The sequence below is a fragment of the Narcine bancroftii genome, chromosome 6 (assembly GCF_036971445.1).
Source record: "Narcine bancroftii isolate sNarBan1 chromosome 6, sNarBan1.hap1, whole genome shotgun sequence".
In the NCBI taxonomy this organism is placed as follows: Eukaryota; Metazoa; Chordata; class Chondrichthyes; order Torpediniformes; family Narcinidae; genus Narcine; species Narcine bancroftii.
The window spans coordinates 77,891,019-77,917,725 of record NC_091474.1 but is presented as its reverse complement, the minus strand read 5'-3'; the positions used below and the strand labels follow the sequence as shown (position 1 = coordinate 77,917,725).

General features: G+C 39.9%; 1 protein-coding gene and 1 long non-coding RNA gene across 6 annotated transcripts in view; one reads left to right on the top strand and one right to left on the bottom strand.

Annotated features, from left to right (window-relative positions):
* Positions 1 to 26,707, bottom strand: part of dlg5a (discs, large homolog 5a (Drosophila)) — a 159,136-nt gene that overhangs the window by 129,326 nt on the left and 3,103 nt on the right. The gene's annotated exons all lie outside the window — the stretch shown is intronic.
* LOC138736255 (uncharacterized) lies at positions 18,407 to 25,346 on the top strand. Its single transcript, XR_011340183.1, has 3 exons — positions 18,407 to 18,905; positions 24,188 to 24,291; positions 24,952 to 25,346. It is a non-coding gene; the product is annotated as an uncharacterized lncRNA (long non-coding RNA).

The window sequence follows — 26,707 nt, the reverse complement described above, 5'->3', positions numbered from 1 at the left end:
CCCCCCTCCCTCTCTCAGCCAGCTCTCTTTAGGAGAGCCAAAAAGAAAAAAAAACTAAAATATAAACTAAAAGATATTCACTAAAATCTAATCAAAATAAATTTAAATGTAAATATTCTGAATATAAAGACCACTTATTAAGAAAAAAAGAATAATTAAAACATACGTAATTTTTTCCATTACCAAACAAGTTTTCATCTCATTATTGCCATCTGTTAATATCAATCACATTAGCATTTTTCCATGTTCTTGCTATACATTTTTTTGCTACAGATAAAGCTAAATATACAAAAGCAATCTGAAATTTATCTAGTCCCAAATCTTTCAAAGGTTTCAACTTACCCAACAAAAATATTGTCGGGTCTAAAATATTTTAATCTTATACAAATGTTCCAAAAACAGTTGAATTGCTTTCCAAGGTAATATATTCTAAAACAATGTTGTGGTATTGATTTTGGAGATCAAGTTAAGAGCCAAATGTATGGAAATATAAAGAGCTAAAGTTTAATTAAACTAAAATAAATACAGAATAGAGCAAGTTGTTTCCATTGGTAGGGGAGATAGCCTCAAGATTCAGGGTAGTAGATTTAGGACAGAGATAAGAAAGGATTTTTTTTAACCAGAGGATGGTGAATCTGTGCAATTTGCTGCCCATTGAGGCAGTGGAGGCGTCCTCAGTAACAACATTAAAGACAGAGTTGGATAGATATTTACATAGTAAGGGAATTAAGGGATATGAGGTAAAGATCAGTAGATGGGGATGAGCTGACCATCAGATCAGCCACAATCTCATGAGATGGCAGAGAAGTCTTAATGGGCCAGAGAGCCGACTCCTGCTCCAACTTCGTATGTTCTTGTGTAACACAGGTGACAGTCTGCCCTTTTTTGCCATGTGTTAGTGGAAAGGAGGATGAAATCACAAGCTCTTCTTCAAAATAACCCCTAGCACTTATGAGCATCCTCGTGAACATTAAAATAATGCGACAAACCTGGCCGAGTGGTTCCAGGTGATTCTAGAATGAGAGGGCAAAAGGGGGAAAATTTGAGAGGAACTTAAGGGGCAACTATTTTTCACCAAGGATAGTCAGTATCTGGAACAAATTGCCAAAGGAAACTATAGAAGCAGGTCCAATTACAACATTTAAAAAACCTTTAGATAAGTATGTTCATAAGAAGGATTTGGACCAAGTGCAGGCAAATAGAACTTGCTTAGAATGTCAAATGATTTATGTATTGAATAGAATTATTTGTCAAATCCATCAGGAAGAAAGTGGGCATTATATTGATGATGCTAGGTAGCAGAGACACACATACTGAAGCCTCTCTGTACATAATGTCTGCTTGGATCCATGGTTGGTCACAGGAAGAATGAGCCAGTGTTTGGGCGGCATGGTTGTCACAGTGGTTAGCTCAATGCCTTTACGCACCAGCGATCGGGATCAGGGTTCAAGTCCCACGCTGTCTGCAAGAAGTTTGTACGTTCTCCCTGATTATGGGAGAAAGCAATGGCAGACCTGACTTCTCAGAATGCTGTCCAGCAGAGAGACCCCGCCATGAATGATCCGTTCATGCAGCCGGGCACACAGCCCTTTCTCTGGGAGGGCAAGTCCGCCATCGCTTTATACACTGTTTATAAATTGTACACAATAGCGCTACCAACGTTCCCATGCTATACAAATTGTACGCTATAGTGCTATAAACTTTCTCACTCTATATAAATTGAGCACTTATAGTGCTACCAACGTTCCCACACTGTCTAATAATTGTCCACTATTGCTATTTATTGCTAGTACTTTACCACAGTCCCTTATAGAGGTTTATAAAGGTCAGCACAACAACAACAGGGGCTGAAGGGCTCATTCTGTGCTGTACATAAAGCTTAATTATGTTATAATTAGGCATGATTAATTTTGCTCAAATATAAGATTTAGGGCAGGTCCACTATCGTTTGATGCGTCATGACATCACTGGTAGAAGGTAGAACAGTCCTAACCCTGGGGATGACTCCTTGCAAGTGTGAAATCATTCAGTGTCCCAGTTAAGGGTGGTCAAGTGTGAAAAGGCAAACCCACATTCCTATCCCAGGACTCTGAACGGTCAATTGCAGAAAATAAAAAGGAGTAAAGAGGAAATATGTTATTTTGTCAAACTTTCAAATGACCTCCAAATCCAACCAAAAGAGCCAACTACAGGCAAAATATTAGATCTTGATAATGATGCAAGTTTTATTTAGAAGCCTGAAAATCTTGATGCCAAAATCAAGCTATTTAAATAAACAATTATATTAATGTGAACATTAAAATGAAATTAAAACAGAAAATCTGAAATAAAAAAAAGAAAATATTGGAATCATTCAACAGGTCAGACTGTGTAAATGGGAAAAAAAAAACAGGGTTAATTTATTGTCATGAACAGGTCACAAAATTTGTTGTATTGCAGCAGCATCACGGAGCAAAACATTTATATAAACCACCTTCCAAAATAAATAAAAAATAATGCATGATAAAGTCAAAGCAAGGCAGTGTCTGTGGTTCACTATTCACTGTGGTTCAGAATAAGGGACCCTTGGACAGAACTGGGAAAGAGAGAAAACAAGGTAGAAATCAGAAATGTAGGGGAAGGATTGATTTGGCAATCTCCAATAGAGCAAGGCCAGGGTTCCCATTGGGTAAGTAGTAGATGTCATCTAGTCAATGGAGCAGGTAGAGAGAATAAAATATGGAATAAAAGCAATGAGATCAGTTAAGAGAGTGAAAATTCAAGGAGAATTTGAAAAGTCCAAAATGTATATCTGCAAGACATGCCCAGCAGGTTGGGATGATTTCATAATGGAAAAACTAAGTCAATGTTTGTATGACAATCTGTTACTTCCAGATATGGGAAACATTCAATCATAATCCTGGAAGGGCCAGTACTAGTTTGTTTTTGACAATGTTTAAGTGTCAGTGATTGTTGCAATCTGGAAGCTGGCGGTGTTTTTTTTTACGAGATTAGTCCAAGCTTGTATCAGGAGGAAAATGAAAACTAGGATACCCTTGTGTGTATATTTATCAGGGTCCTATCAACTATCATGTCTTACAAATTTGAAAAAGCTTTTATTGAGGAAGTGATAAAAATGGCTTGATTGTGGTAGGGCAGTGGATATCGTCAGAAGGTACAGGTGCATGGGATCCATGGTGAATTGATAGTTTGGATTTGGAATGGTCTTGCCTGTAAAAGACAGCAGGTAGTGGTGGAAGGGAGACATTTTGGCTTGAGATCCATGACAGGTGGTATTCTGCAGGGTTTAGCATTGGGTCCTCTGTTGTTTTCAAATGAACCAAAGATTGGTACAGCTGTGGACAGTGTAGAGAGCAATCAAAAATACAACAGAAAGTAAATATCCCCATACTTGCCACTGTATTTGGGGCTGTCAAGATTTAAAACGATCGAATCAGGTTTAAATTGAGCATGACTCTTTGTTCACTTGGTTCAAAAGAAAATAAATGAAGCAAAATTCAGGTAAACACGAAATTTGCATATGCTGAGATTTAGTCAGTAATCGTGAAAAGCAAAGGGCAGTCAACATCACAGGCCTGGGTCCTTCCTAAGGTACACCAAAAATCAGGAGGACATCTGAATAAAAATGTGGAGTGGGGGACCACAGGTTCACAGATGAATATTCAGAGTCCATTTTGTAAACTATTTGATTCTGTGGTCATTTAGTGACGAACTAAACTCACCAGTCACTGTAATTGAGTTAAAACCAACTGCCTTACTCAACTCATGTGCATTTTTAAAACACCCGCGCTCCCAACAGCCTTCACGATGCTCAGCCTAGAAATGATGTCATTTCCCATTGTATATACCCCGATGCCTCCTTAGGTGGGAGACCTCTCCTTGGCGGCCATGCAACTGTCACTGGTTGCTGCCATTCCATGTGTGCTGGCTTGAGGCGGTCAATCATGGTGGTCTCTTGCATGTCCACTACACAAGTTATGCTGTCATGCCGAATCATTCTGAATGGGCCCTCGTCGAGAGGCATAATGCGTGTCACTTTCCTCATATTCACAGTCCTTGAGTCCTTTGGGATATATGAGTGGTTGCACCATGCCTTGAGGTACGAACAGGTGCTGACATGCTGACTTTCTCCCAAAACCTTGTTAGGAGTGCCGAGGGAAAATCCATCTATCCTCTTGCCACTGGCGTGAACTCCCCGAAACAGTGAGTGACATGTCATACACTAGCTCAGCAGAAGACATGGCCAGATCCTCTTCTGGTTCCAAATGAATGCCCAGCATCACCCAAGGCAACTCATTTATCCAATCAGGGTCTTTAAGGCGTGCCATGAGGGCCAACTTCAAATGGCGGTGGATTGTGGATGGTACACCTTGGTATGATGCAACTTTGTGTCAAGTAGCCGGCTAGTGCTGTCCACAAGGTTGATGTGAATTGTGCGCCGGCCCCCCCACCTATGTCCACAGGTAACCCAAAACAAGCCACCTAGTTTGCAATAAATACTCTGGCACACACCACACAAAGGAGGTGTCTGTGAGTGAGTGGGACAGCTTGCAGCCACCTTGTAAACCTATCAATCATTATCAGAGGGTACCTGGCCCCTCACAATGGTGGTAATGATTCCATGACATCTTATATGTACGTGGTCAAAATGCTTGTGTACGAGGGGAAAAGATTGGAGTGGTGTTTTTATATGCCGCCGTGATTATGAGGTCTGACATTGTACACAAGTTCTGGCCCAGTGTGCAACCTATTTCCTTAGGCCGTGCCATACAAATTTTCCTGCTACTAGTGCATGGTGGCTTGTATAAAAGGATGCACCAGGGGCTATGTATCGTGTCAAATACTTGGCATCTCCAAGCTAAAGGCATAATTGGTCGGCACTGCCCTGTGGACACATCACATAAGGATTGTAGCCGTTGAAGGTCTGAATCTCAAATCCTCCGGCTTAAGACTGTATACTGCAGTATGGTAGGCAGCGATGTCATCCTCCTCCTGCTATGCTACTGTGAGAGCTGAATAGTTTAAACATGGAGGCCATGCCTGAATGGACTGGTGTGTGAGATAGCACATCTGCTATGTGATTCTTTTTCCCCACAATATGGTAAATGGATGTGGTATATGTTGATATCTTTGGCTTGGCTTCACGGACGCTTCTGTTGCCTTGCCAACCATAGGTCTGAAACCTTAGCAAAGAAAAACTACAGGGGCTTGTGGTCTGCGAATACTGAAAAATTTCTTCCTTTGAGAAAGTACCTGAAATGGCAGATGGCCATGATGGATACAACAACTGTGAGAGCTGTGGGCACATTGGGTCAAGGGTGCACCAACATGGTCATGTTGGCCAGTGCTTCCCTGGCTTTGTCGAAAGCAGCTTATTTCCTCATCCTAGTTCAGGTCTCTGGGTTGCCCAGAAAAACATCAGGCTGCCAATGGCAAAAATTTACTCTTGCAGTACTTTAACCGTGTTTGGCCTGGAGAACTTTCTTTTTGCCTCCACCTTAGTGGGGAGAAGCACCACTCCATGCCGATCAATCTGATGGGCGAGGAAATCAATGGAGGACAGGCCAAACTGGTATTTAGCTGGATTGATAGTTCTTGGCATAGTTGATGTGTGATGGCTATGCTCTTGACGAGAGTGGGTGGCGATCAGTATATCATCAAGGTAAATAAATACAAAATCGAGGCCATGACCCACAGAGTCCATAGGTCAGTGAAAGGCATATGCAGAAATTCAAAAAGGCCAAACATTGCGATGATCATCGTCTTCGGGGCGTCATCAGGGTGGACCATAATTTGATGATATCCCCTCACCAGGACGATTTTGGAGAATATCTTGGCGCTGTCCAGGTTTACGGTGAAATCCTGGATGAGCAGGACAGGGTACCGGTCAGCTGTTGAAGTCGTTTAATCAGCAATAATCTCCACATGATCTCTATCCTCTGGTAGCTTTCGGCACCATGTGCAAGGAAGATGCCGATGAACTGACCGAACGACGCATTATGCCCATGTCCTCCATTTTACTGAACTCCTCTTTCACGATTCGTAGCTTGTCCAGAGGTAGTCTGCGCATCCTGGAGTGCAGCAGAGCTCCTCTCGTGGGGATATAATGCTGGACTCTGTGCTTGGGCACGACAGCAGAGTGACTATGGCTGTAAATTCTCCAAGATCTTGGCATACTTGTTCGAGGAGAATGTAACCAAGCCCAAATGACACACCAGCAGAGTGGCCTGATGCAAGGCGAGAAATTCAAATGTTTTGGAGTAAACCTATCGCTTTCCTTTCAGGTCCACTAACAGAGAGTTAGCTCATAGGAAATCTGCACCTAGCAGAGGTTGTGATACATCAGCCAATGTGAATGTCCATACAAACTGGCGAGAGGCAAAATCAAGTGCAATAGTCTGCACAACATATGTTCTAATATTGCTTTTGATAGCAACTGTAAGGGATGGTCCAGACTTTCCATTACAGGTGTCCCAGCCAATAGGAGGCAAAAAACTGACCTCCACTCCTGCATCTAACAGGAAACGATGACTTGAATGCTGGTCCCATAGGTAGAGGAAGATGTCTCGATGGCCAGCTGCCGCAAACACTAGCGACGACCTGCCCGGGTGTTTCACTGGTATGAAGAAGGCGAACAGCACGGGCCACAGAACCTCAAGCTTGATGACAGTAACACTAGTGGTCTTTATTTGGACTGTCGTCCACAGTTGTTGTCACTGCCATACATCCTGGAGCATTGACCCATCAAGTGCTCTGGTGTGGTGCAGCAAATAAATCTACGGTCGCTCCTCCATGTTGTTGTGCATGCCAGAGGATATCCGTGCAGCCTGCCAGTTGTCATTTGCCAGGAGCAGGTGAATATCCCCAGGCATCTGCTCCAGGAACAACTGCTCAAAAAGCAGATAGGGCCTGTGGCTTCCCATCAGCTCCAGCATTTCATTCATTAGGGCAGACCGTGTTCAGTCACCCACGCCATCCATTCGTAACAGCCTATGCGAATCAGTCATGCCTTAATGGCATCATACCTGTTATTCTCAGGGGGTTGATTCAGGAAATCAACAATTCTTCTTTCAGTGTCCTGGTCCAATGAACCAACAATGTAATAGTACTTGGTGGAGTCCATTGTGATTTTATGAATGTGAAACTGGGCTTCTACCTGCTGAAACCAGACTACAGGCTGCGAGGTCCAAAAGGTAGGCAGTTTGAGTGCTACAGTCAACTTGGGTCCAAATCGCCAATTGGGCGCCATTGGGGACACCACTGTGGTCATTTAGTGATGAACTAAACTCACCAGTCGTCGTAATTGAGTTAAGACCAACTGCCTTACTAACTCTGATGCATGCTTTAAAACACCTGTGCTCCGGCCTTTGCGAATGCTTGGCCCGGAAATTATATCATCTCTGATGATTGGCAGCAAGCCCGGTATTCCAGGGCTTTCTGTTCTTGCCAACTCAAACCTCCAAGAGCCTGTTCATTGTTTCACACAGTTCAGCCCACTACAATACAGAATTTTTTTTTTGCCTTATTCTATTACTCTAGGTGTAATAAAAATGGAATTGACTGGTTCATTAAAACATTCCTTCTCATTACTGGCTACAGAAAATGTCTTTTGTGTAATTGTATAATTTCACCTCTTTTAATTACTGCAGATCAGAGCCAGAACTCAAGAGCAAGAGTAATATATTCTAGGCAAATGAGCACACAATTAACATCATCCTGCTGCACTAAATGCATTTGGCCTGTGCTACTCTCTATTAACATCCATTACCAACACATATCACATAAATTGCTCAGTAGCAATAAGATCTTGAGTTAATTTCATACCTGCAAGGGCAGTAGACCAATAAGAATAGCATCATCCTCCACGTCATACACCATTTTAACTGAAAATTATATTGCCATTCCTTTATATTGCTGGGTATAACTCCTCAAATTTTCAACCCAATGTTCTATAGAAGCACTTTCACCCAACATTGCATCAATTTGAGGCTGTTTACCTCCTACCTTCCCATGGAATCTGAGTATAAGCCATGAATACAGGAATTGCCTTTAATGTCCACATTAGGAAGATAAATTTAAAAAAAGTTTCATTGACATATTTTGAGTGTTGAGTCTTGGGTTGCATAGCAGAAACTAGTTGTCACGGTGATATGGGAGATGCTCAGCAACGTGAAACCACCATCAGGGTATACAAACAGTATGTTGTGTCAGCTGCAATGAACAAGATTTTATTGTAGCACTAGAACTGCAGAAATTACATTGAGAGTAATTAGGCTGCTTGCCATGGTTACCACTGCTTCCAGATGACAAAGAGAACAAGTGCACAATGGCTTCATTTCTTCTCCCGGTACCAATGCAGTAGATGCAATGCCAATCAAGTTATCTGAACTATAGGGAATAATAATTGAAAGTGAAGTAGTTGCCACATTATTGGACAATGGAACTACTTGTAAAATAATCCACAAGAACTAATCATATAGTAATTGGTAGAATTTTGAATATGGATTTGGAATTTCAGAATGTACATAAAATTAGAATATCAAAATACATAAGTCAGTATAACTGTGACCATTCAATTTTTGAGTGAATGAAAGCAATTAGAATCTTCTATTTGTTCCCTTTCATGCACCAAACTAACACTAGTTCTTGAGTACTGTGTATTTTCACAATGGGCCACTCAACCCTTGAATACAGTTTCGTATCTGAAGTTTAAAAATGTCTCCCATTGCTTCAGTGGCGAAACCAGTTGTTCCACTATGGCTGAGAACTCAAGCACAAGACACTACAACCTTAGGAAGTAATGAACAAACTGATATTAAATTACCACACTGCAAAGGAGTGTGTGAAACACCATAATATAGCCAAAAAATTAACAATCAAATACATTCCCCTGCAAATAATTTGGCCAAGGCTAGACTACAATTAACTCAGACTGAAAAAGCATGTATTTGAATCTCTCAGGGACAAATTTAAATTTAGACATATACCACGGGAACAGGTCTCTCTGGCCCGTGAACCCATGCCCCTGCCCCCAAAATTGACCAATTAAACTACAATCCTGGTACGTTTTTGAAGGATGAGAGGAAACTGAAGCACCCGAAGGGAACCCATGCAGACAGAACGTACAAACTCTTTACAAAGAGCGCTGGATTGAAACCCACGATGCTGTTGTTGAAATAATGTAGCACTCACTGAATAAATTCAATTCCTCGAGATTGGGGAAATCGCATTTGGGTTGCAGAATAGTAACATTTATAACCCTTTTTTATTAATGTCTCTGGGCCTCTATATGGTCCAGGTATGGCTGCCAGACAAAAAGGTCTTATTTATTCTTTAAATTGTGGTTCTTTATACAGTTGTTCATTTCTCCAGTCCATCATGCTGTAAGTAGAGGGGAGTTGGACTTCCAAGTGATCGCAATACATTGTTTTTTTTTTGCTTCCGCCCGTGCTATTTTTATAAATGAGATTTGTTCCTTATTTCCACAAAATTACCTAGTAGCTATAACTCTGGGTCACCCATGAAGTCCACTCCTGTTGTCTTGGTTAATTTTTCTGTGATATCTTGCCAAAACGGCCCCACCCTCATGCACGACCATGTAGTATGTAAAAAAAGTTCCTGTCTCAGTCCCACATCTGAAACAAGTCTCTGATATTTCGGCTTTTGATCTATGTAACATCTGTGGGGTAAGATATAATTGGTGTAAAAAAAATTATACTGAACCAATCCATATCTTGCTTTTATAATTGATGTCATGCTGTCCTTACACCAATTATGACCCAGCTTCTTTATGAAATCACCATAATCGAAGTCCAATTCCCATCTTTCTTCTGTAACTCAGTTTTGCACTTTTGTTCTGGAGAGCAGAGTACATTTTTATTATAAATTTGGGTGTACTTCCCCATCCAGACCATTCATTCCATTTGACATGACAGACTCTTGAGAAATATTGGATCAAAGCATTTCAAACTTTCTCTGCACTTTTTTAAAGTTAATTTTAAACCAAATCCCTTAACTGATTAATTTAGTATCGTTGGAGAGAGTGACATAACATTAACGATATCTGTGCATGTATTAGCTTTTTATTTCCCTTATGGCTCGATGGGTAGAGTTGCTCAGATGGAGGGATGTTACCCCACCTAACCCTGCTCAATGGCTAAGTGACATGTTTAAATTTAGAGAAGATTAGATGCTCAATTCCCGATTTGAATGTAAATTTTCAAACACTGTGGGGAACCTTTCTGAATTACTTTTATAATCTTTGATTTCTTGAAAGGTGGAAATGTTGACTAATGACGTAATTTATCATTCTGATAAGAATTCAGTCTTTCTTTTTTTGGCCAAACAGCTTCTTTCTTGGTTGTGGGTTTACATTTTTCTCTTATATATATATATATGTTTGATTAAAATGGGGAGTACCTTGGATGAAATGATATGAATTAAGTCTAATGTATCTCTTGAATTTTAAGATATATCCATATGTACTCTGTATTTTTGGATATTAAATTTCAATGTTAAAATAAAATATTGAAAGAGAAAAAGTGAACCAGGAGTCTATAAAAATTACCATTTATTCCTGAGCTAAAAAACGGTTTGTGCAACCAAGTAGAACAGTAGGAAATTTGCACATGACATTTTGTAAATCAGAGGTCAAACCATTTTTGATCATGGGTTTTGAATAGGGATAAACTCATCTGCTCAATTCACACACTAAATGAATTGTTAAAAGATAACAGGCAAGGAAGGACAACTAAAAGAATTGAAGAACATTTATATCATTTGTTTCTCAGGAAAGTGGCCCCAAAATCTGAAGGTACTAGTAACATATAAACATGTTCAGATTAATAGAAAAGGTCTGAACATTTGATGGAAAATTTATAATTTAGCAGGCATCAATGGCACGGAAGTCATTTCAAAATCAAGATTTATTGTCATGAACAAGTCCTGAAATTCAGAATTTGGCAGCAGCGTCACAGGGCAAACGTTCATACTATAACCACCTTACAACATTACTACAAAAAATAATAAATAACAATAATCGTGCACAAAGAGTGAGGCAGCGTCTTTGGTTCATTGATCATTCAGGAATCTGATGGCAGTGGGGAAGAAGCTGTCCTTGTGCCACTGGGTGCTCGTCTTTAGGCTCCTGCACCTTTTTCCCAATGATAGAGTGAAGGGGCCATGGCCTGGTTGCTGGAGGTCTTTGAGGATAGAAGCTGCTTTTTTAAGGCACCGCCTCATGTAGATGACCTCAGTGGAGTGAAGTCTGACGCTTGTAATGTCACAGGTCAAGTCAACAACCATTTGAAATTTATTCTTGTCCTGAGAGTTGGTGCCTCCATACCAGGCAGTGATGCAACCAGCCAGATTCCTCTCCACAGTACACCTGCAGAGGTTTGAGTCTTCAGTGACATAATGAACCTCCTCAGATAACTCACAAAGTATAGCCGCTGGCCAGCCTTCTTTGAGATTGCATCAATGTGGAGGCTCCACGACAGATCCTCGGAGATGTTGACACCCAAGGATTTGAAGTTCTTGACCCTCTCCACTACTGAGTCCTTGATGAAGAATGGGTTATATTCCCCTGGCTTCCTCCTGAAGTCCACAATTATCTCCTTGGTTTTTCGGACGCTGGACGCAAAGTTGTTGTCATTACACCATGAAACGAGCTGATCTATCACTGCCCAGTACACTTACTCTTTGCCGTTTGTGAATCTTATGGTGTCACAGACAAACGTAGATGGCATTAGAATTATGCCTGGCCACCATACGTGGGTGTGTAACGAGTAGAGCACACATCCTTGGGATGCGCCTGTGTTGATGATCAGTGAGGAGACATTGTTTCCAATTCTTACTGACTGGTTTCTTCCGATTAGAAAGTCAAGGATCCACTTGCAGAAGGGGGTACAGAGGTCTGGAGTTTGTAGCTTCTTGACTAGCACTGAGGGAAGAATGGTTTATGAAGGGCAGCTGTATGTACGAATTGCTGTTTTCAAGATGATCCAGAGCTGAGTGACGAGCCAGCGATATTGCATCTACCAAGGAGCGATTCTAACAATAGATAAAGTGGGTCCAGATTTTTACTTCAGTTTCTACTGTCACATGTAAAAATTAATAATCAATTATTTCTTTTTAAATTCCATCAATATTTCCTTTGAACATGAAAAATAATGGTTCTGAATAGTAATGTAGCTTACTGATAAATAGTTTATCAACTATATTGCTATTCAGAATCAATATCAATTCAGAATCAGGATCAATGAAATTTGAAGGAGATCGACAGAGTCTTGTGTGCACAAGACAATAAATAGTGTGTTGTGGATTACCTTAGCTTCAATTCTATAATCAAATCTATTCAATACACTTCAATGGATAATTTGGCATCAAGTTTCATCATGAAATTTAGCTACAGACAATACATAATGTGCAAGAATATTGGAATTAGTTTCACAGCATTGCTCTTAGCTGCACAGGATTATTCGGCCCACAGTACTACACCGTAATGCAAAACCACGTAACCTCGAAAGATGAGGGCCGCTTCAAACCTCAGACTATGGCAGGCAGAGGTGTTAACTATCTTATAAAACCATCCTTATTTTGATTCTCTGCAATAAGAAGCTTTTAGTACCATTGAATCCTATGTTACCAGTGAGCATGTGCTCCAATCAAAAGTTTACTCTCAGCAATAATGCCCCTATGGATTTGTGGTCTAAAGGCAAGAGCATTCTGATTATATTGGCAGGGGAGAAAGAGTTGTACTGATTGAGTAAAAAGGTTTGATAAAGTTTCATTATAAGAACATCAATTGAAAAGACTGACTCATCAATTTCCGAAGCAAATTCCTTAAGTGATCTTTGCCGTTGATAATATTTTGCATTTAATTTTGCTTCACAAATTCTGTCTGAATGAATTTTTATTCTGTATCTCAAATTTTTTGGCTGTGATTTGTGAATTATTTGACACAAACTGTCATAATTTGGGGTGGGGGGGGTTGGAAATTACATTGCAACTACAAGATGGTATTTGCAATAATGTGGATTTTTCATCTTTCTCACCATCAGTTACAAAGAAATTTGCAATATTCATTAGTGAAGAGGCCAAGATATAGATTGGTACAATATAACTTTCTACATCAGTTATATTTAGCACCTCAAAGATTAAATTTTATTTCTTCATATTTATTTTTTAGATGTCATCAAGAAATAGGTTCTTTTTTTCAACTTGGCAGTGTATTAAAGTTAGGTCTTTTTGGATACAAATTACATTATTTTTAGAAAAAGTGTTAAAGGTTAAATTTTCATTAGATCCAATGATATTTTTATTAGGAAACATTAAAATGTATAGTTTAAAATTAAGGTTAACTATGTATCAAATTGAATTTTTATGACTGGTGTTGGCTGATGCAAGGAAATGCGTAGCCATTACATGGGAAATCTGATACAGATTTTGGGATACAAAGATAGCATATTGAAATGAGGTCTTGTACCTCTCTTGAAAAACAATAACATAATTTACGTGATGAGTATCATTTCTTTTTGAAAATATGGAGCCCATATTTACAAATAGGCTTAAAAATCTAGACTCTCATGACTCGCCCTGGATGGTACTTGGCTCCACGGCAGAAAATAAGAATTTATATTTTCATTGATAATCTCTTTTCTTTCTTTGGGGTGTTGGGGGATGGTCCGGAGGGAGAGTGGATATACCACATGTATGCTTTTTTTGTATAATCTTTTATTAATTGAATGTACTGTGGGGGTTTTTTTTCCTTAAAATATTTAAATAAAATAGTGCAAAAAAAAAGTGAAGTGGCCAAGTAGGCAGGCAAAAGGAAGAGTTCTCCAAAACAAAAACAAGAAGTACAATTAAATTGGCTAAAAAAGATTTTATATTGTGTAGAATGAAGAGTGGAAGACCAATTTAATGTAGAAGTTGAAATTGAAACTTACAAAAATTATTAAACCTCTTAACATAGTCTTCTCTAAAAGAACCTGATTTATTTGGTCTTCAGTTGGAAAACACTGGGCCTGGTTTAGCATACCATGAAAACCTCTTACTGCTTGCAAAGTGCAAAATTTTCAAGGTTTATTCTAGGAATCATTCGAGTCTTATTTCTGAAGATTACAATGACAAAAGATGCATATTAGCACATTTGCCAGAAGGTACTGCAGTTATTATTTCACTGATAAACTCACACGTTGACTTCAAATTCACAAATGCCAACCGTAGTTCAGCAGCCTTGGGAATGTAAAACTCTTCTTCATTTGAAGATAATTAGAACTGCTGCCAGTCTTTAACATCATTCATGCCTGAACATGTAGGTTACAAGTTTAGCTGCCACTGGACATTCAGTATAATCAAAAGTAACATTTGAGGCTAACAAGTGACCACCAGAGTTGCTGTCATTCAGGTGACCCATTTATCTCGTCATCCAAGTGTGTTTTTATGTCAATGTAAAAGATCCCATCTCCCATTCAGTAAACTGACAGGATATCCCCAATATCTTGCATGTAGAACAGAGAACACAAAACTGTCAGGATTTCTTCAAGTACAATACAAAAATACCAGGTATATTATTTTTTTACAAATAAAGAATCATTATCCATATGCAGACACTTGTATGAAAGCACTAGTAACCTTTGTGCTCTTGGTTCTCATCCTCTGGCATCTGCCGAGATCTAGCCCTTTTTCCACTGGCACCTTGTCCCACCCAGGAATTGAAGGGTCAGTATTAAATAACATCAAATCATACCAGGGATTGACAGCCTCGACCCCTACTCAGCTGATGCATGCATGTCGATTAAACCAGTGGAAAAAGGATAACTTGTATATTGGTACAGAAATTACCACATTTTTCACGTGACCACGTTCTACCACGTGCTGATTGATACTCTTCCTCTCCTCAATTAGAAGTGCAATCCAAATGATTGTAGTTTATAAATCAAGTGTGCATTTTAAAAAGCGAGTATTATAAAATTTAGTGTACAGTATTAAAAGATCAGATACAGAATAACAAAATAAATTCTGCCTGCAAACAGAAGGGATAGGGAAATACAAAAGCTACTCTCGCTGAGCTTGGAGAAGGCTGTAGGGAATGATTTGATGGGCACTATTAGTTTTAGGATAGGGTTAAATAGGTCCCAGGTCAAGACACTTCAGAGGTTTCATCAGGTGATGGTCCACGACAGGAGGAGTGGGAAGGGCCATTTAGACTGGTCTTATTTCAAGCATGCATATCATATCTGGGGTACCAGCAAGCAAGCTGAGTCCCTCTCCCTCGTAGCCAACATGCAGCCTAGTGAGAGGGCTGCTGCATCATCTCCTGATCAGTTTGCAACTGGAGGAGGAAGACAGACCAGAGGGATTTGAGGACCAGATGCCCCTTGTACCTCACCTGCCTCAACTCCCCCCAGTGGTCTTCTCTTTCCACCCCCTCCTCCTCCAACCCATACTGAACCTTCTCCCAGCAGACTGAAAATGCCCAGAAAAGAGGGACCTTCTCTGCTGCTGCACCAGAGATTGGTAAGAATCATATTTCATCTGTTCATTGTCAATTATTTGCTTATGAGTTCATGGTCTTGACATGGCATGTAAATCTCATGTGTTACACTTGTCATCCAGGAACTGAAGGGAGGAAGTAGTGCAGGAAGCCCACAAGAAGGCAGAAGGCAACAACCGAACTCCAAGGGTTCCTATGTGAACTAGATCTGATGGACCAGGAATGAGTACAGGAGCATAGGAAGAGGCAGTCAGAGATGATGCAGGGGCTGGTGGAGGCATACCTGCAGGAGAGTCTGGAACGTAACACTGACGAGCAGAAGCGCCAGGCAAATAACAAAGGATTATAGCACCTGATCACTGAGATTCAGCAGGAGATGCAGGCCCAGATGGGAGTGATAAGGAACCTGGCAGCATCGATCAATGTGATTCACTGTGTCCAGCCTTGGCCCTCCACCATCCAGTCTCCGACCACCATTAGCCAGCCTACTGCATCCTCCCTCCAACCAGCTGCCTCTACCCTGCAGCCACATGCCCCATTCAATAGCCCTCCATCATCTCACCACCAGCAGTCATTCCCATACAATTCTCCTCCATCCTACCACCTTCCACTGCCTGGCCCTTCCAAATTCCTTCCTCTTCCCACTGCCATCTTCCTGCACCTGTGAACCCCACCTACATGCCCACTACCATAACCCCCCTCAAGAATGGTATGCCTGTCACAGTGTGGTGATGAAGTTTCTACAGATGACTCCCTCATTTACCCTTTCCACTCCTCTTACATCCAGTTTCTGGAGGAAGAGTGATGAGAATGCCAAGCAAGCAAGTGCACATGATCCCACAGAAAATTAGATGTTTCTCTCCAAAGTCGGAATGCTTCCAATTGTTCATAGTTGTAATCATAGATGAGCAGTGCAATACGTTACATTTATTTATTGTTGAGTTACAAATGTGATTTCAAATGTGGATTACAAACTTTTAGAATTTACAGTTGCGCTATTTTGCGATAATGTTTATGAGATAAATGTTCGTGAAGACCTTAAGGAATTGCAAGATGCAAACACTGTTTACCTGACTGTTATGTTAAATGTTGATTTCAGAAATGCACTGCTTTTAATTAGATTTTAAGTCGATGTTTACAAATGTTATACATGACTTTCCTATGATCGTTCAGAACTATATTCTTACACTTTAAGAAGTTGATGTTGCATTACGTTCTAAGATGCACAATAAATCTTAGTGACATTTACATGACATGCCTCAGCTGTCTTCTTCACATCAGCACAAGACGGACATAATAGCCTCACGTATGGCCTGGTGATTCCAGCTTGTTGGACCCTTGTAGGGAACCCTTTTTGGCAGAGGGAGATCCGCTTCAACAGTCCTCCACTCTCCCAGGAAGCGTTCTTTGTTAATCTCAAATGTTATGCAAGACAGCAAGCAACAACAACCTCTGGCATGAAGGCAGTATTAATGTCCATTCTTTTAGGCAGGCATCTCCAGCAGCCTTTGAGACATCCAAATGCATTTTCCACAACTATTCGTGCAGAGCTCAGTGCATAGTTTAATTTGCGATTATGCCAATTGATGATATGATACTGCGTGAACCCCTTCATCAGCCATTTTCTGAAGAGGTAGGATGGGTCCACGATCAAATGTGCAGGGACTTCCAATCCATCAACATTTTTGGAAACCTGTGAGCAGAGCAATGAGAAGTCACGGGATGCTCATAAGTACAAGGCACACAAAAAAGAACTTGAGGCCTTTACATGACACTCGAGATGATTATATGTGCATGTTACAAGCTTCACCTTACAAAGTTATATTTACCTAGATAGCCGTCTGCATCCTCAGCCATTCAGTAAATGGGAGAGTTGATAAGAACTCGAGCATCATGGATGCGACCATGCCTCCCCATACACCTCTGTGAAGCAGGAAACACAAAAGGACCATGTATGGAGTGACACAAGGCCTGAATTATTAAGTGACACAATCGACATTAATAGCCACATCATCCTTACCAGCAGTTGTGGTTGACAACAGCTTGCAGAATAGTTGAGTGCCAACCTTTGTGATTGTAGTAGGAAGATGGATCTTCATGTGGGGTGATAATGGGAAATGTGTGTGTGCCACCGATGGCATCTGCACCCATTGCACAATTCACCCCTTCTTTCAAATGCAGCAATCATCTCCTGAAGCAGCTCTCCATTCGGCAGCTCAATGAAACCTTTCGTGAGGAGCATTTCACTGCAATTCTCACTTGCCTCACCACCTTAAATAGAGTGGCTCCACCCACACCAAACAGAAGACTGATGGAATGATACTCACAAGGGGTGGCATACCACCACAAAGCTATTGCAAATCTGAGCAGAGGATCCAGAGGCTTCCTTCCCCTAGTTGGTGATCTTATGCTTCAGCTGTGGCTCAAGGATTCCTGCAATGAAATCAAAGGTTCCAAGACACATTCTAAGATTCTCACGCCACTGCTTATCATCATATTGATCCATGACTGCGTTCCAGAACACGAGTCCTTGAAGTCTCTCCCTCTTCCACATTCTTCTGCTACTATGCACCTTTTCAAAATACTGCATTATAACCAGGCATTTTCTCTGGTGGCTTCTCACCACTGCTCAACTCTCCTCCTCAAATCCCTCCCAGGTTATCTGCAATATTTCGACGGATTCTTCCACCCAAGACCTCATACACAGGCTTAATTAGGCTTCCCCCATTGTTTGCATCGATTTGCAGATAAGGAGACTGATAAGACCTAACTATATGAAGACAGAGTCACACAATTTCAGGGCATCTAAAGTGACCTGTTGGGTGTCTGCCATTGTTCTGAAGAATTATGATGTCATTTTCTGCTATTGTGTGTTTCGTCACACAGGACATTTCCAGTCGAAGGTAGACTCTCCGATCCTGGGGGTGACATCTTCAGTGGGAAAGTAGGTAGTATCCTGGTTAAAAGTGGCCCAGTGGAAACAGCAAAAACGACTTCTTTAACCGAAACACTGCACAGCCAATTAACTGGGATGCCAGTGGAAAAAGGGATTAGATCTTCGCTCTCCTTTTTTTGTCAACCAGAAATACCAGATATTTCAGCATATTAAGTCTTCCGGCAGATAGGTTGAAGCCACATCTTTAGCCTTATTTTAATGGCTTTATGTTATATCTGGCATCTAAGTCAACCCCCATTTTTTGGGGCTGTCCAGGACTCCCAGGAACAACCCAACATTTCTTAAAACACCCCAATTGAAAGTGACAAAGCTGTAAATTAAGCAAGTAAAAAAAATAACCTCAGGACCAGTGACAGCTCATGGAGCTGGAGCAGCGACATCGTGCTCCTGGCGCGAGCAGAAACCTCAGCCGACCAGGCAGAAGTGATGACGGCAATATTAGGGTCCCAGGTAGGAGCAGTTATGGCGGCGCCCAGCAGTGGGGAGGTGTCGGGGAGTGGCAGCGCTGGCGGTGGGGCGGTGAGCATCAACATCGATCTGATTTATTCAGTGAATTAAAGGTCTCAAAAGTATATCTGGCATACAAGTCAACCCCAATTTTTTGAGGGATTTACAAATTAATTTTTTCGCCAAAATATACAGTAGTTCAATTCATTCCAACAAAAAAAAAAGCTACTTCAGCTTTTCAGTGCTGGACAAATGAGTACCATCATCAGTAAACTTTTAAATTCACAACTTACCTCTTCCATTGAAAACCACAACCTCTTTTTTTCTTAAAGATTCTTAAATCTTTACAAAATATTTTAATAAACAAGCTTCAATTTTCCTAAGCTCATGCAACATATTATTCCAATGGATAAAATGATTAAAATATGAGTTCCATGTCAATCCATGATCCAGAAACAGCTCTGAGCATTTTGATCATATTAAAAAGGTTATCTAAAATCATTAATACATGCAGAGAAACTATCAGAAGGAAATGTACACTGTACATATACAATGTGCATATTGTATATACAATATGAATGCATATACAATGACAGCATACAAATGCTCATGAAAAGGCATATTAAATTTCAATTCTAAAACTTTTTACAGTTTTAACAAAAATAATAGAACCAATGAATATAGAAATATACTGCTCAGGCATTAGTCCTCTTGGCCCACCTCATTGACCATGATGCCTACCTCTACTAATCATATTTGCCTGCATTAAGTGAGTTTCCTATTCAAGTACCTGTCCAAATACCTTTTAAATATTGTAACTGTATATTTTTCAGCCATCTCCTCCGGCAGCTATCCTCTGTGTGAAAAACTTACCCCTCAGATCTCCAAGTGAGACAAACACATTCTCCACTTACAACTAAAAATATTATTTGGCAAGTTCTTTGCACAAATTGTGTATTCTCTGCCAAATGTACATTTCTCAAACTGTAAAGGGGGAAAAATGTCACAATTGGTCATTTATGGCCCAAGTTACTTCCCAAAAATTAGGGTTCTCAAGGATTTGAAAAATTCACTACAAACTCAAAGCAGCTTGAGATATGTTAATCTGTAAATGCCCTATGAATTTTAACACGAGCTCACTATATTTTGAAAACAGACTTGCATCTCAGTGGTTATTTCAATTGATATTTAAAATTAGCAATGAAGGGAGATGAAAGTTCATCACAAATTGAAGTACTTCATTGAAGGTACTCAAGTTTTTAATGTTATAATGAATCAATTTGAGAAGCCTGTAGGTAATTTGTTAGCTTCACATTTTGGAGCAGGATCTGGAGAGTGGTTGAACTGGATTATTCCTGTGAGCAGATCAGGGGAAGAAAGGCAGATTTCTACCAGCTTGCACCCATGTCAAAAAATGTACTCATAATGGGAGAAAAAATAAATCTTTGCAACCCTTCAAACAAACAGAAAGTCATTTGTACCACAAAAGCCGTGGACACTCTGTGACCTGACTCAAGCAAACCACACAGTCCTATATAATCGAAGAGCATATTCGCCCATTATTGTTCTTCACATTTGGAAATCAACACTCAAGCACAGTAGAGAGCAGACTGGAATATTGAGCTTTGGTTGCACAATCTTACAGTTTTCAAGAAATGAAATGATGAAGTTTTGAAGAAAATATTGTAAATCAGTAGATGAGGTCAATTAGTCATTTAAAATTAAAATCATATAGCATTTAATCTATCATGGTCTAACCAGTATTTTATTATAGTCAACTAATCTATGTTCAAAATCCTCAATGATTTTTCTTTTACACCACCGACATTCAGAAGCAAATATACTCCATTCTTTCACCTTCACAAATGTCAAGATTGTAGTCCAGTCATTTATAAAATTGATACATGCTGTTGCAATCTATTTGTATTAATAACTGCAATACATTTACATCGACCTTTTCCAAATCCATGAATTATATACTAGCTTCACTATACAGTGCACTGGATTAAAATAGGCAGATTTCTTGCCCCTTAGGGATTCCATTATAAACAATGAGAGATCTTGGATACACAAATTACTCAGCTTCAATTCTAATTCCAAATTCCACAAAGCATTGCAAGTTACAACAGAACAAAAATTTCCAACAGTACAAGCCTGTTGGTTTCAGTTCTGCATGTACATTTTTTTTCATAAATAGACACTTATAAAAAGATACTGGCTGAATAAAATCTTTTCCCATGCAATCTAGACAATATCAAGTCCTAGATCTCAATTTGGAAAAGAATTACAGTAAAAGTCCTAAAATCAGGACTGCTCAGGGATTGATTCGGTCCAGATTTTCAAATTTTCCAAATTCTTGGGCAGTACTTTTAAAATTCAAATTTCAGGAAGAATAAAGAAGAGATGAACAAGTAAAGTTTGATAGTCAAGTCATATTTATTGTCATGATTGCATGAGTGAACCCCGATAAAGCAGCGTTCTCCAGTCCTAGTTTAGAATGATAGTTTATTCATTAACACATACAGCATGCTTCATTTATAAAAACGAGCATTGTAAACAAACAATTGTTTCCACAACTGAAGTGGTAATGCTTGAAATTATGTTTAAAAATGAACATTGTAAAAGAAAAATGCAGTATACAAATGAATGTGATAAGATTACCTGTATTAAATACGGTCGCTTGTTGTTGCTGGGCATCTGTGGCCCTTACACATGTATGCATGCAAATGCTTGTGAAATTTAACAAGTTTGAGGGTTTTGAAAAGTCCGGATTCTCAGGTAGACCAGATTTCTGGACTTCTACTTGATAGGAAATGCATCCAGCAGTTTTGTTTCTTGTCTATCTGATTGCAAACTATTTCAGCATCTCTGCTACATAAAGAATGCTGCATGACTTATTAAATTTCTCCCTCATTTTTGTGTATACTTCACTATGGATTCTCTTTTCACTTTTAGTCCTCTTTTCCTCCTAAAGTAGTTGATTCATTGGTTGGATTTAATTCCACAAAGCTAGGTACCCTCTGGAACACTGACAAACTCTACCCTAGCTACACTTAACCTTGACAGCTGCAAAGAGATCAAAAAAAGCACTCTGCTATTGTAATCATACTTTCATTTACCTTATCCAAGAGAAATCTTTCACAATACTTCAATAATGAGATAATTTAGTGTTATTATCTGTGGACAAATGAGGCAGCCATTCAACATGACCAAAATTCCACAATGAAATTAATGACCAGTTAATCCAATTAAAACATGCAGAGGATCTTACTTCACCATTTCAATGAAAATACTGTACTTCAGTATGTTTTTTTCCCCCGAACAGTGCAACAAAATGCCAGCCTAAATTACACATTAAACATATGCTTCAGATTCATAATTCATTAATTAAACTTAACTAATACTTCCAAAGTAGATATCCTAAAAGTATAGCCAGCTTTGGAGCACAGGGATCCATAATATTTTCAAAGCATTTTCTGCATTAGTTTTTAGTCCAAGACTGAAATGTTTTTAAAAAAATGTTCATTCAATTTAATTTGAAATATGATGTGAAAATTTCTTGAATGAATGAAGTGTCCTTCTCCACCACAGCACTTTACAAAAGAAAATGCAGTCAATATTCCCAAATAAGAAACATAGCAATTAATCTGTAGTGTTTAAGAAACAAAGCACGTAACCAAGTCCAGATAACGGTTCAGTGATATGTAATTGAGGGAATAAACCTCCACTTCTGCTTTAATGCAGTTACATGGAATCTTCATGGATGTGGCCTTCTTTTACTATCTTATTCATAAGACAATTGACAGAGCATCGCATCCTTGGAACTCAATTAATGAATCAGTTTAAATTTTTGCTCAGATTGCAATGACTGAAATTAAACTATCAATAACAGCATGGTTAGTGCAACGCTGTTACTGTGCCAGCGATTGGAACCCGGATTCAAATCCTGTCTGTGAGGAGTTTCTACATTCTCCCAGTGTCTGTGTGGGTTTCTTCCAGGGGCTCTGGTTTCTTCCCACTGCTCAAAATGTACCGAGGATTGTAGGTTAATTGAGTGTAACTGGGCAGCATGGGCCAAAATGGTCTGTTACCATAATGTCTGTATTCAGAGGCAAGGGTGCTACCCACTCAAACATCATCATGGATAATAGATTACAAACATCCTTGGTGGCTCTTTACTTTTGAACACAAAAACTATTTTTTTTAGAGGGAAAAAAAAAGTCATTTCTAAAACAAAGAGAAAAGTCCCTTCAGAAATATTAAATAGCTGCAGATCTTGCTGCCACCTCCATCACATCCTGTAACCAAACAGCATGTTGTTCAGCAGTGAATCTGAACTCAAGGCTCCAAATTAAGATCACATGTTCTTGACCCTCAGTCCTAAATCCCCAAAGCATTATGAAGCCGTCAGCGCCAGAGGTCTTTCAGGGACCTGGCTTATCAGAGTATTTACTTGAATCCTATTGGTTGCCAGAAGCCAGTCATTGACAGTTTGTGGCCTGGCGAGAGGCCTCCAGCCACTAGCCCATTTTACACAGAGCCGTAAAGCCGGGTTTTATCCGCCTTTCGAGCTCCGTAGGGGAAAAAAAAGTCAAGGGTGAATTAAGTGTTCCAGACTTGCCTGTCTTCAATCCTCTGGGGGGGTTGTCTCAGTCATGGAGCATATTTACTCAAGGAGCCGACTTTTATTTTGGTTCTGTATGAACACGCAAGTCAGCTTCCTAATACGGGTCATATCTATGGGAATTCTGCAGTAGAAAAGGAGCTACTGATCCCAAGCTGGGACCTGCCATAAACAGCACTTAGCCAGGGCTATCATATAATTATTTTGAAATAGATGAAAACAAGAAAAATTATGCAGATAGCAGCACAAATCTAAAATTCACCATCCAATAAGCTTACAAAGTTTCTAAAAATATTTAGAAATTAAAACCAAATTGTTGTTTTACAAGAATGAAGATAAACATGTATATCAGTGTTGAATACAATGCAGCCCCCCATACAACATTTTCATTCAATCCATTTAAACCTTACTGCTATAAAAGCCCCATTCCCATAATTTTAATATAAATTTTGACATGAGACATGTCTAAGAATCAGAATTTCTAATCTTTTTAAATGACCTTATATGCAAATAATGACAAATATTCAACTATTAAAAATTAATAATTTTGATGCCAAACTCAAATCAAATAAAATTAACCACAAGAATTGAATTTAACATTAACTCATTTATGGAAAAAAAAATTGAAACTTAATGTCTAACATGATGTTGATTCATTCAGCAGGCAAATTTCCAACATTATTAATGACAAATGATCAGATGTTGGCATTCCATCACTGGATTCCATGAGGATACCATTGTCTGGACTCAGTCAGAATAACAGTGGTAAGGATCTTAAGTGAAGAAGTGGATTTTGTACAAATGACACTCAAGGCAATTTGGTTTGTCAATCTGGTCCACCCAATTACAGAACAAAGGTCACACATCACTTGTGTATAGCCAAAAAGCAGATTTCTACTCAGTAGCCACATGCAGTAAAATATATCAATAACAATTGGTCAATTTAGCAGATAAGCAAACTGGAAATGGTTCATAGTCACTGGTAGATGAACTTTGATGTGCTCCATTACCAGTCACTCAAAGCACTTCATGATCATGGAGGTCAGTGCAACTGGATGGTAGTCACTTCGTCCAACTACCATCGCTCTCTCGGGCATGGGGATGATGGTGGCTGTGGGGGATCATTGACTGTTGTAGTGGGGTACCAAAGATGTCTGTTAGGACCTCAGCCAGCTGGTCCACACAGTTTTGGGGGGATGGGGGGGGGGGGGGGGGGAAACAGCCTTGTAGGCTCCAGGGATGCTTGTATACACCCTATCCAAGATGTTCTGTACTCTGGTTAGAATGTTGAAATGCTGTTGAAATTTTGGCACAGCTGTTTTCAGCTTAGCATGGTTGAAGTCACCAGCAATAATCATACAGTTATCCAGGTGTGTTGCTTGGACTTCACAGATGGCCCTCTAAAGCTCTTTCATTGCTTCTCAGGAGAGAGAAAAACCGCTGTGATCAGAATGGCTGTGAAATCCCTGGGTCGGTAGAAAGGCCTGCACCTCACCATTAAGAATCAGTGGTCTTTACTATGGAGACATTTGTACACCAGTCTTTATTTATGTAGATGCACAGCCCTCCTCCATGGTTCTTGCCAGAAGCAGCTGCATTTCTGCCAGAAAGGAGAGAAGGCCTTCAAGCTGGGTGACCAAATCTGGAGTTGAGTCCTGCTGTTTGGATCAGGAGAAAGCGCCGGATTGAATACTCCACACAGATGATGAACATGATCTCCAAAATGGGCTGGGGTTGGTTGGAAGGGTGGAAATTGAACGCTTTACACAGACATTAATAGAACAATCCAATCTGAATCAAATAAAATCATGTCACGGCTACTCACTCGCCTGTCTTATTTGTGGTTTGTGTCTAGTCTTTTGTTGAATCTATCAAAAACACTGGCATAATAGGAATTACAATGCCAAGCCATGGGGAACTCAAATCAAAGCCTCCCTGTACATGGATGACATCACTGCCTTCTGCTCAGACCCACTGATTGATCAGTATTTTCAACTAGTTTCAACAGGTCTCAGGGACGAAAGTCAACTGCAGCAATAACAAGGCCACATTCTTTAAAGATTGGCCTGATTGATGCTCTGAACTCTTTACCATCAAATCAAACAACTTGAAGGTACTGGCAATGTGGTCCAGAAGGGCTAGGACATGTCTGGAAGAGGCTGAAACACTGAAACAGATCGAACAGAAATTGGGAACATGGGAGCTGCTCTATCTCTCAATGGCAGGCAAAAACTTGATCAGTAAGTAAGATATGCAAGATCTGCAGCTATTTAATATTTCTGAAGGGATTCTTTTTGTTTTAGAAATGACTTTTTTTTTGCCTCCGGGCAAAAAAAAAAGTTCTTGTATTCATAAGAGCCACCAAGGATGTTTGTAATCTATTATCCATGTTGATGTTTCACCAACAAGAGTAGCACCCTTGCCTTACTCCATACCTTACCTCTGTGCCATGCTTTCATTTCATTTGGAGATGTGAATGAAACAAGTTCTTCAGCTTGTGAAGTCTCCAGAGAAAAGGAGACTCAAAATAGCCCTCATCCTGATGTCTACCTTTCATGATTGCTGCATTAAAGTATACAGACTTGAGCACACAAATTCAAAATATCTGCCTGTGTCAAGTTTCTACTTACCCCTGTCGTGAAGATGGACTTGGTCTAGTTGATGTGCAACACTTCATTCAACCGAACCTTAACATACTATCTCTCCTTCGTAAAGGTTTCAACACTTTATACTTGGCTGTTTGCTGGAGCAGTTGTTTTTATTCAGTGATTTGAAAATAGCACTTTTCTTTGCTCTTCTGGTTAGATGCTGGTTGCATTTCATTGGTTTTGTAATATACTTGGCACAAGGACAATAAAGTTGAATCTAATCTAAACACTTTCACATGTCCATCAGGCAGTGTTCAGCACAGCCCTGTGGGAGGACAAGGGGGAATGGTTGCCCAAGCTGACTAGCAGCCATTTGGCAGAATGCTTCATCACGAGAACTCACAAACTAGGTCTCAGGTGGTTGTCGGCAAAATAGGTCTTCCCCATCAAATCATTTCCACACAGTCGGAGTCTCACTCTTGCCACACTGTGCCCTTGAATGGCTAAAGTATAGATGAGACCTCTTATCCACACCTCTCAGTCCTTGCAGACTGTGCGCTGGAAAGAAGGTCTGGGAAAGAATGTGATGGTCC